The following is a 10,075-nucleotide window of genomic DNA, read 5'->3' as shown; positions in this document are numbered from 1 at the left end:
ACCACTAAGACTTGGAGTTTTGATGGGACCAAAAAGGTCAATATGAATAAGTTCAAGATGATGTTTTGTTGAAACAATATTTTTTGAGTGAAAGCTACTTTTAAATTGTTTTCCTTTAACACAAGCTTCACAAACTTTGTCTTTTTCAAAATTAATTTTTGGAAGACCTTTAACTAATTCTAACTTTGATAAATTAGAAATAGTTTTTAAGCTTGTGTGACCAACTCTTTTGTGCCAAATCCATTTATCTTTATCAATGGATACAAAACAAGATTCAGTGGGTAAATCATCCAGATAAAGTTCATATAAATTCTTTTTTCTAAAACCGGAGAAAAAAACTCTATCCGAGGATGAATGTTTAACCTCACATAGAGTAGGCTTAAAAATGACTTCAAAACCACTATCACATAATTGACTAATGCTTAGCAAGTTATGTTTTAGACCATCCACATACTGAACATTTTCAATTTTAGCAGAATTATTTTTACCAATAATACAAGTACCTTTTATTTGAGCTTTATCATTGTTACCAAATGTGACTGATCCTCCATCCTTTATCTCCAAGGAAATAAAGCAATTCTTATCTCCTGTCATATGCCTTGAGCAACCACTGTCCAAGTACCAAGGCCTTCTTTTGTTGATCATAGGATGAACCTGTGTTAGGTTTTAAAAGTAACTTAGGTACCCATATAGCATTGGGTCCTTGTTGGTTAGTTTTTCCTCTTATGAGGATTTTTCTTTTGTGATAACAAATAGAATCATGGTGACCATGTTTACCACAAAATGAACAACCTTTCTTTATATTTTCAGCTTTCTTCTTAGCGTGGCAGATTTTGAAAGTGTGCCCAAGTTTTTTGCAAAAAGTACATTTTGGCCTATCCTCTTGTTTTTTGGGCAAGAAAAAATGTTCATACAATTTTTGTTTTTGAGAACTTTTAAAACCAATACCAGCTTTGTCAAATATTCCAGATTGAGATCCCATTATTTTTTGAAAAGTTTCAGTAGATTTAACAAAGTTGGTAATGTCATTTTTTAGTTCTTCAACTTCTACTTTTAAAATCTCCTTTTCTGTGTCCTCTTCCAGAGGATGAATTCTGACATTCTTTTTATTTAAAAGTGCTTGCTGCTCAGATAATTTCTCATGAGATAACTGCAAATCTAGAATGATTTTTTCATATTTCTCATTCTTGGCTTGAAGTTCCTCATTGAGTTTCTTTATTTCATAAAGTTGATTTTTGAGAAAACCACATTTATGAGATAAAGTATTTGAGTCATTTAAAAGATTGTCAAATTCAATTTCTAATTGTTCACAAGAAGGACATAGTTCTGAAATACTTACTTTTTCAGTTTCTCTTAGTGTGACAGATTTTGAAAGTGTGCCCAAGTTTTTTGCAAAAAGTACATTTTGGCCTATCCTCTTGTTTTTTAGGCAAGAAAAAAATTTCATACAATTTTTGTTTTTGAGAACTTTTAAAGCCAATATCAGCTTTGTCAAATATTCCAGATTGAGATCCCATTATCTTTTGAAAAGTTTCAGTAGATTTAACAAAGTTGGTAATGTCATTTTTTAGTTCTTCAACCTCTACTTTTAAAATCTCCTTCTATGTGTCCTCTTCTGGAGGATGAATTCTGACATTCTTTTTATTTAAAAGTGCTTCCTGCTCAGATAATTTCTCATGAGATAACTGCAAATCTAGAATGATTTTTTCATACTTCTCATTCTTGGCTTGAAGTTCCTCATTTAGTTTCTTTATTTCATAAAGTTGATTTTTGAGAAAACCACATTTATGAGATAAAGTATTTGAGTCATTTAAAAGATTGTCAAATTCAATTTCTAATTGTTCACAAGAAGGACATAGTTCTGAAATACTTACTTTTTCAGTTTCTGATTTTGCGATAAGACATAGGTTGGCTTCTTCATCCTTTTCTTGCTCAGAGGATGACTCGTCATTGTCATCCCAAGTAATCATCATGGATTTGTTTTTGTAGGAAAATCTTCTTGAGTTCCTTTTGTTGATAGGACACTCAGTTTTGTAGTGTCCCATCTTGTTGCATCCAAAACAAGTTATCTGACTTTTGTCAGTTTTTTCTTTTTAAGGAGATCTTATATCTTGTCCTCTTCGATTTATCATCCTCTGGATTGTTCTGGAAATCAGAGCCAGTTCACCCTCTTCCTCAGATAGAGGATACTCCAAGCTTTCCTTTTTCATGATCTCTTCCGTCTTCTTAGAGGATGAACTTTTTGCTTGGCTTGTTTTTAGCGCAATCATTTTTCCTTTTCTGCTAGGTTTGTTAGCCAGCAACAATGGTTCATGAGCTCTTAGAGTACCAACTAGATCTTCCAATTTCATGTTGGTCAAATGTCTTGCTTCTGTAATGGCAGTCACCATTGGCCTCCATTCTTTTGGTAAACTCCTTAGGATTTTTCTTATCCTTTCTTGAACGGAGTATACCTTTCCAAGAGATCTCAAGTTATTTAATATGATTGTTAACCTTGAGAATATTTCATCAATAGTTTCCTCTTCCTTCATTTCGAATAGTTCGAAATCTCTTACTCCCATGTCAATTCTTGCTTCATTCACGTGACTTGTTCCTTTATGGTGGATCCTTAGAGTGTCCCAGAGCTCCTTAGCGCTTTTGCACTCTTCGACTCTATCATATTCTTCCCTGCACAAAGCACACGTTAGAAATAAATGAGCTTTAGAGTTTAGGAGTACCTTTGCATTTTCATCAGCCGTCCATTGTGCTTGAGGTTTCACATCAGAGGTTGCATCTGCGTTGTTGGTTCTGATGACATGATCTCCATTTTCCACCACAGACCACATATTGTTGTCTTGTGATATGAGAAATAGTCTCATCTTACCTTTCCAGTGGTAGTAATCTGTACCATCAAAGTAGGGAGGTCGACTGGATGATCCTCCTTCAGGAATATACTTAGCTTTAGACATTTTTGGATCTTTTTCTCTTACACTGTTAGGTGTATTTTTCTAGAGGACATTGCTCTGATGCCAATTGATGTAGCTAAATATCACTAGAAGGGGGGTCGAATAGGGATTTTGCTGTTAAAAATAATTTTCAAGTGTTTTAAAAACTATCCTCCTGTAGAGGATAGCAAGCCCGAGGATGGGTTTTTCAAAACCTTCAGATTTGAACTGAGCTAAAGAGTGAAAGAGAAATATAAGATTGACACACACTGTTTTTATACTGGTTCACCCAAAGATGGCTACGCGATGGTCGGGGTACTCTTGTGTTGCATTATAGCTCCCGACCTTAGGGAATAACCCCTTAATCCACATAGGAATTCCCCACTAGAGGTACCCCCAAGGTCTATCAATCTTACCTTACTGTTTGACTGTAGCCCTCCACGATCAGGCTCATTCAGTTGTACTTCCCTAAATCAATAGGTTTGTCAAACCCTCCCTATCTGATGACAAAATAATCCTTACTCCAAAATCTACAACACATAATCCAGACTTACTCGATCATCACAACTCAATAAGTTTCAGTTTGACTCCAGCTTTGTAACACCCCGTTTTTCAAAGCGAGGGTATATTTTTTTTTCAAAAGAATTTAAAATAAAGCAGAGAAATAAATAAAGAAATGCCTTTGGATAAATAATTGAGTCATTATAATTTACAGGCAGCGGAAAAGTTACTCCTATTATAAATCCAAACCATTTTCCCAACAACAAATGGTACATGTAACCCATCGAAAATAACATGTCGAGCTGACAATATTAGTATAGATACAGTCTTCCATTTTAAAGTAAATGCAATACAAAAGAAAGGCATCTGATCCCTCTATGCCAACCTAATCTGATCATTTTACAACACAACTAAACACCCTGACTAATCTCCACGCGCCCCGTGAGATTCTCCTAACGTAGCTGCAGTCAAGCGTTCCCATCTCCATTTCCGTCCGTAGGGTAAGAACCGGTAGGATCGTCCTGACTCTCATCTGAGGGCAAAGCCCAGATTTCCACAATAATTGTAAAGGTCACCAACCGAAAATAACAGTTAACACATAACATTTAAGTTTTAAATGCTAAAAATAACTTTTCAACTAAGCATGCACCTTAGCAGGATTTTCAATATGCGAAAAGTTCATACAATACTTTGCCAGTTAAAATGAAAGTAAAATGAGGTTCTCAATCCCCTAATTATAACATAACAAATCAAGACATGGATAGTTTCATGAGCAAACAATCATACAACTAAAACTGAGGATTTTCACTGAGCCAATCGATTAGGCAATCGATTGGGGTGAAGGATTTTGATGAAACAGAATCCTGGGCTGAAATCAATCGATTGGGAAATCGATTGAGTGAGTACTGAGCCCCTGACTTAATACCAATCGATTTCCAAATCGATTTCCTGAAGGTTTTTAGTGAAATTTTGAACTCTGGCTTGATTCAATCGATTGGGCAATCGATTGATAGGGTAGCTGATCCCCTGACTTAATGGCCAATCGATTTCCAAATCGATTTGGTCGAATATGGATGAGTCCCTAACTTAAGGCCAATCGATTTCCAAATCGATTTCTTAAATGATTTCGAAAAACTGATTACAAAATCGATTGGCTAATCGATTTTGTCCATTTGGCCAAGTCCCTGTTTACTATCCAATCGATTGGGAAATCGATTTACCTGTGTATTCTTTCAAAAATTCATAAACTAACTCAATCACATTCATGCATAATCCCAATTCTTAACACTTAACACTGATAACACAATTACTACGACATCATGGATTTCGAAATGGTATTGCAATCAAACATGTTATCACCAAATTCCAAAACATAACACTTAGCATTTATAACACATTACTACACAAACAAAATGAACCAACAGTTCACAAATCAACAGGGTGTAGTCTCTCGCGGACAAACACAATTCCCTCAGGAACGTAAGTCGTAAACGTACTACCTATCACGGGTCCGTACCGTTTACCGAGGTGCCACCTATCCCGGGTCAGCACAACTTACCAAAACATACACGAGTAAACGAGACATTAAGAGATTCCCCATTCTTAATTCTCATCTAACTTAAACCAGGGCGTAGTCTCTCACGGACAAACCCCTGCGCAGTCTCTCACGGACAAACGCAATTCCCGCAGGAACGTAAGTCGTAAACGTACTACCTATCACGGGTCCGTACTGTTTACCGAGGTGCCACCTATCCCGGGTCAGCACAACTTACCAAAACATACACGAGTAAACGAGACATTAAGAGATTCCCCATTCTTAATTCTCATCTAACTTAAACCAGGGCGTAGTCTCTCACGGACAAACCCCTGCGCAGTCTCTCACGGACAAACGCAATTCCCGCAGGAACGTAAGTCGTAAACGTACTACCTATCACGGGTCCGTACCGTTTACCGAGGTGCCACCTATCCCGGGTCAGCACAACTTACCAAAACATACACGAGTAAACAAGACATTAAGAGATTCCCCATTCTTAATTCTCATTTAACTTAACGATTTTCAAGACAAAACATTCAGTAAATAAGTCATTAAGAGATTCCCCATTCTTAATACTCATTTACTGAAACGATTTTCAAAAACGAACATTAAGTAACCGAGACATTAAGAGATTCCCCATTCTTAACGCCCAGTTAACTTAAACGATTTTCAAAACAAAATATTAAGTAACCGAGACATTAAGAGATTCCCCATTCTTAACGCCCAGTTAACTTAAACAACTTTTTTTAAAACAAAATATTAAGTAACCGAGACATTAAGAGATTCCCCATTCTTAACGCCCAGTTAACTTAAACGGTTTTCAAAACAAAATATTAAGTAACCGAGACATTAAGAGATTCCCCCTCCTTAACGTCCAGTTAACTTAAACGGTTTTCAAAACAAAATATTAAGTAACCGAGACATTAAGAGATTCCCCATTCTTAACGCCCAGTTAACTTAAACGATTTTTCTTTAAAACAAAATATTAAGTAACCGAGACATTAAGAGATTCCCCATTCTTAACGCCCAGTTAACTTAAACGATTTTTCACAAACAAACGCACATTAAGTAAACGAGACATTAAGAGATTCCCCATTCTTAACGCCCAGTTAACTTAAACGATTTTCAAAACAAAATATTAAGTAACCGAGACATTAAGAGATTCCCCATTCTTAACGCCCAGTTAACTTAAACGATTTTCAAAACAAAATATTAAGTAACCGAGACATTAAGAGATTCCCCATTCTTAACGCCCAGTTAACTTAAACGATTTTCAAAACAAAATATTAAGTAACCGAGACATTAAGAGATTCCCCATTCTTAACGCCCAGTTAACTTAAACGATTTTTCTTTAAAACAAAATATTAAGTAACCGAGACATTAAGAGATTCCCCATTCTTAACGCCCAGTTAACTTAAACGATTTTTCTTTAAAACAAAATATTAAGTAACCGAGACATTAAGAGATTCCCCATTCTTAATACTCATTTAACTTAATGGTTTTCAAATTTCACACAACACAAACTCAACAAATTCTCACATCAAAACATATCAATTCATTTATTCACAAATCCAACCATACACATATCAAATTTCATCAATATCAATTAAGAGCATGTCAAAAACAACGAACACAAATCGACACAATCCACTACTCAAAACACACAAGTTTCATTTACCCAAAATCTTACACAATGACTTCAAATTCATTTACCACGAACCATTCATCAATATAAACAAAACCTAACATCTCTTCGAGAAATGAGGTTTGGATCTAGAAGAAACGGAGGGGTTTGTGTTTGGATCTCAAAAACCGTTTTTCTTCGTTTTCGAATCAAAGAGGAAGAGTGGAGTTACGAAAACCTTGGTCTAACTCTCACCCAACCTTGGGTCACTAGCTTTGAAGAAAAGGAAGCAACGAATACGAAAAATGGAGGAGGATGGAATTTTTGGTTTAAGCTCACGTGAGATGTTCAGAGGAAGGAGATGGAATTTGAGATTTTCCTTCCTTTCTATTTCTTTCCTTTGTTTTTCCTTTCTTCCTTTTTCCTTCCTTCCTTTATATACTATTTTCTTTTCCTTTTCCTTCCTTCTAGTTTTCTTTTCTTTTTCCCTCCAAACAAACATATATAAATATAATAAATATAACTTAACAAATATCTCAAAATCTAGATATTTATTAAATTACCGTTTCACCCGAAACGCATTAAATTCTCCGTAAAGGATTCATCGCAGTTAAATTCAATTTATTTATCGACGAGAAATTCTAATTGGCATCGAAATATCATTTTTATTATAAAACTCCAAAATATTATTAACTTTGGCTTAAAAGCCTCCGAGCCAAAATCCAAAATATACCAAAAATACATAATTGGTACTTTAAAATTATGGGTCTTACAAGCTTGCTGCAATTTATAGAGGTCTTGTGATATTCATTTCATATGCCAAGCCTTTTATGACCGTTGGAAAATCCATTTTAGAAATGCTAAGGTTTTTCTTCATAATTACAAAAATGTCATTCAGCTCCTTGGATGGATGCAATCCATGTTCAAGTACGAGGTAGCAGATTTTCTGGGTACTTGGGGACACGTGATGTCCTTTTCTCTTTCCTTCATTTAATGCTTGTAAGAACATGTGATATCATTTTCATTCCTTTCTTCAAGGCTTTGTAAAGGCTTCACGTGTGAAGTCATTTTCTCTTTCCTTGCCTTAAGACATGTGAGCAATTTATTTTTGACTTATTTGTTGTTGCCTTTTTGAAGATTGACTTTATAATCTTTTTTAAATCACACAAGAGTACATGTAGCCTTTGCCTATGACATGATGGGTTGTTTTCATAAAGTGTTGGGATGCTTTTCAAGATGTTGACTATAGGCACATGTTAGTGTAATCCTTCCTCGTACATTTCTTTTGCCTTTCTTGCTCCTTTTCTTCAAAAACTTTTCTTTATTCATTCTTTAATAGTATTTTGTCTTTATTGAATGAATCAAACAATTCATTCTTTAATACTATTCTGCCTTTGTTGAATGATTTCAAATAATTCATTCTTTAATACTATTATGCATTTGTTTAATGAATTAAAAGTAATTCAAATCAGTGAGGATGCAGAATTGCAGTTTCACCAGCTCGTGAGGCCATCCTCGGCATTTTCCATACTTAGCAATTAACTCAGAATTTTCTTCTTTTTGCCTTAATGAATAATAACTTGTTTTCTTATATGAATACACTCAAAAGCACAGATTAGTTATTAACCTCAATCATAATCTTTTAATTAATTTTGTTATCATTAAAACCATTTGAGAGAGATTTTGTCTCAACATTCTTATTATTATTATTACTATTATTATTATTATTACTATTAACATTATTAATATAATTTTATTTTATTATTTTTATTTTAATTTATTAATAACATTTTGTTTTTTAAAATATTATAATTATTAATTGCAAAAATGTAAAGAAAAGAAAAAGTTTATACCTCTAGTACATGGTCGCATTCTGGAGAAGCGACCTTCTATTGAATTTAAAAAAAAAAATTTATTCAGGACATTGTAGACTGAGAATGCGATCATCAAGTAGTGCAAAAAAGTAAGACAGTTTGGTATTATTTTTTCAAACTGTGACAATGTGGTATATTAAAAAAAAATCCACATTTTGAAGAAGATGAAAGTTTCTAACATTTAGAATTTTATCCAAATTTTTGAAACGTAAATTTTGTTTAAAAATAGTTACGTTATTATTTTTTAAATTCTTATTTCGAAAATTTTCTATTCTAGACTTTCACATTTCTATTTTGAAAATTTCCTATTTCTATTTTAGAAATTCTAGAACTTTCTATTTCGAACATTTCCTATTATAAAATTTCATATTTCGGAAATATAAATTAATTTTCTTATTTCTAGAATTTCCTATTTTAGAAATTTCATATTGTTTGAAACTTTCAAATTATTTTCAAAAACAGGAAATTATATTTTTAATGTTTCAAATTAATCAAAAAAATTTGAAAATTTGAATTAATTTAAAATTTTTAAAACCACCTATAAAAAAGTTTTAGAACTTTTAAAAATTCAAAACATTTTTTTTTTAAGTTTTGAAAATCAAAATTTTGAAAGTAATTTTACATTTTGAAACTTTTGAAGAAGACAAAAGTTTCGAATGTTTCTAAAAATTAGAATTTTACTCAAATTTTCAAAATGTAAATTTTGTTTTAAAATAATAACATTATTTTTTTGAAATTTCCTATTATATTTCAAAAATATATAAATTTATGAAATATCATTTTTTTGAAAATTTTCTGTTATGAAAATTCCTATTTTTATATATGTAAATTGGGTAAAATAATATTTTTAAATGTATGGAGGAGTGACAAGTAGAAATTTTTGTTTCTTTTTTTTTAGATTTGTATACAAATTTGTAAATTGCACATTGTGCCGTCATCTGATGTGGTCCAGAAAAATTTACCCTATACCTCACATTTGTACCTATACCCCACAAATTTTTGAACATGTCAAACATACCCTTGATTTTTTTTTTTATTCTTATTTTACCATTCAAATATTTTTGGAATAAAAAAAAGTTTTGTTGAAGGTACCGAAAAAGATTTCCGGTAGAGAAAGGTTTACCGAAAAAGTTTTTTAAAGTTTTCTAGTAAAGAAGATTTCTATTGGAAATTCTTTTAAAAAAGAAGCTTCTTATCGGAAAACTTTTTAAAAAAATTCCAGTACAGAAGAGTAAAAAGGTCTGTACCGGAAATCTTTTAAAAAAATTTCCGATTCAGAAACTTAAAAATGTATACTACCGGAAAACTTCTTTAAATAAAATTTTCCGGTATAGTAGCGATTTATCGAAAAAACTTTCTCACAAATTTTCTGGTACACGCCAATTTTTTTTATTTACAAATTAAGATTTTTACGAGGACAAAAATGTCATTTCCTTGTATTTGTGGGGGTAAAAGTTAAATGTGGGAGGTATAGGGTAAAATTTTCTATGGTCCCGACATATATTAATCATGTATTAAGAGTTTTCTACTTCTCACCCTCTACTTGTATTTTTCACCCTTTAATATACTTCAACTTTTTTACTCACATATTTGAAACTTTACAAAATTTATTAGAAAA

Source organism: Cicer arietinum, chromosome 5 (assembly GCF_000331145.2).
Source record: "Cicer arietinum cultivar CDC Frontier isolate Library 1 chromosome 5, Cicar.CDCFrontier_v2.0, whole genome shotgun sequence".
NCBI lineage: Eukaryota > Viridiplantae > Streptophyta > Magnoliopsida > Fabales > Fabaceae > Cicer > Cicer arietinum.
This window is presented reverse-complemented; position numbering follows the sequence as displayed.